The sequence below is a fragment of the Abrus precatorius genome, unplaced genomic scaffold, assembly GCF_003935025.1.
Source record: "Abrus precatorius isolate BTA unplaced genomic scaffold, Abrus_2018 Scaffold1, whole genome shotgun sequence".
NCBI lineage: Eukaryota > Viridiplantae > Streptophyta > Magnoliopsida > Fabales > Fabaceae > Abrus > Abrus precatorius.
Window position 1 is genome coordinate 7,663,872 of NW_020874291.1, and position 2,500 is coordinate 7,666,371.

Here is a 2,500-nt window from a genome sequence, read left to right on the forward strand (position 1 = left end):
GGTGCGAAAAACGCACCAAGAGGGCACCATGGTGCATAAAAACGCACCAAGAGGGCACCAGGGTGCGAAAAACGCACCAGGAGGGCACCATGGTGCATAAAAACGCACCAGGAGGGCACCATGGTGCATAAAAACGCACCAGGAGGGCACCATGGTGCATAAAAACGCACCAGGAGGGCACCATGGTGCATAAAAACGCACCAAGTAGGCACCAGGGTGCAGAAAAACGCACCAGGAGGGCACCAGGGTGCGAAAAACGCACCAGGTAGGCACCATGGTGCAGAAAAACGCACCAGGTAGGCACCATGGTGCAGAAAAACGCACCAGGAGGGCACCAGGGTGCAGAAAAACGCACCAGGAGGGCACCATGGTGCATAAAAACGCACCAAGTAGGCACCAGGGTGCATAAAAACGCACCAGGAGGGCACCAGGGTGCGAAAAACGCACCAGGTAGGCACCATGGTGCATAAAAACGCACCAGGAGGGCACCATGGTGCATAAAAACGCACCAGGAGGGCACCAGGGTGCGAAAAACGCACCAGGAGGGCACCATGGTGCATAAAAACGCACCAGGAGGGCACCAGGGTGCATAAAAACGCACCAGGAGGGCACCATGGTGCATAAAAACGCACCAGGAGGGCACCAGGGTGCGAAAAACGCACCAGGAGGGCACCATGGTGCATAAAAACGCACCAGGAGGGCACCAGGGTGCATAAAAACGCACCAGGAGGGCACCAGGGTGCATAAAAACGCACCAGGAGGGCACCAGGGTGCGAAAAACGCACCAGGAGGGCACCATGGTGCATAAAAACGCACCAAGTAGGCACCAGGGTGCATAAAAACGCACCAGGAGGGCACCAGGGTGCATAAAAACGCACCAGGAGGGCACCAGGGTGCGAAAAACGCACCAAGAGGGCACCATGGTGCATAAAAACGCACCAAGAGGGCACCATGGTGCGAAAAACGCACCAAGAGGGCACCATGGTGCGAAAAACGCACCAAGAGGGCACCATGGTGCATAAAAACGCACCATGAGGGCACCAGGGTGCGAAAAACGCACCAGGAGGGCACCATGGTGCATAAAAACGCACCAGGAGGGCACCATGGTGCATAAAAACGCACCAGGAGGGCACCATGGTGCATAAAAACGCACCAAGTAGGCACCAGGGTGCATAAAAACGCACCAGGAGGGCACCAGGGTGCATAAAAACGCACCAGGAGGGCACCAGGGTGCGAAAAACGCACCAAGTAGGCACCATGGTGCATAAAAACGCACCAGGAGGGCACCAGGGTGCATAAAAACGCACCAGGAGGGCACCAGGGTGCATAAAAACGCACCAGGAGGGCACCAGGGTGCATAAAAACGCACCAGGTAGGCACCAGGGTGGGCATGAAGAGGCACCATGATGGGCACCAAGAGGCACCAAGGTGGGCATCAAGGTGCACCATGGTGGGCATCAAGAGGCACCAAGGTGGGCACCAAGAGGCACCAAGGTGCACCATGGTGGGTATCAAGAGGGACCAAGGTGGGCATCAAGAGGCACCAAGGTGTGCATGAAGGTGCACCATGGTGGGCACCAAGAGGCACCATGGTGGGCACCAAGAGGCACCAAGGTGGGTATCAAGAGGCACCAAGGTGGGCATCAAGAGGCACCAAGGTGGGCATCAAGAGGCACCAAGGTGTGCATCAAGGTGCACCATGGTGGGCACCAAGAGGCACCATGGTGGGCACCAAGAGGCACCATGGTGGGTAGCAAGAGGCACCAAGGTGGGCACCAAGAGGCACCAAGGTGGGTATCAAGAGGCACCAAGGTGGGCATCAAGAGGCACCAAGGTGGGTATCAAGAGGCACCAAGGTGGGCATCAAGAGGCACCAAGGTGTGCATCAAGGTGCACCATGGTGGGCATCAAGAGGCACCAAGGTGGGCACCAAGAGGCACCAAGAGGCACCAAGGTGTGCATCAAGGTGCACCATGGTGGGCATCAAGAGGCACCAAGGTGGGCACCAAGAGGCACCAAGAGGCACCAAGGTGGGTATCAAGAAGCACCAAGGTGGGTATCAAGAGGCACCAAGGTGGGCATCAAGGTGCACCATGGTGCGATGATTCGGAGAAAAATTCATTATAAATCATTCCCTTGGGGAAATGTAACGAAACTTTGCAGACACATTTGGTGTTATTTTGTGTGAATGCCTGCAAAAAATCAGGTCAAAATTCGATCTCTAGGTGCCTTTTTCTATTTTCCCCGGTTTTTCATAATCTGCCGATTCAAAAATTCATTAAAAATTCATCCCTTGGAGAAAAAATCTAAAACTTTGTGGACGTGAATATATTGTGTTTGTGAGCCTCCCTGCAAAAAATCACGTCAAAATTCGATCTCTAGGTCCCGATATGGACTTATGTCTGCTCAGAAAAAAGGTATCTACTACTACAATTTTGGCTTTTGCATAATAACCTATTATAGGGGGGGCTGCACCTCACCAACCACGCCCACAGTGGGA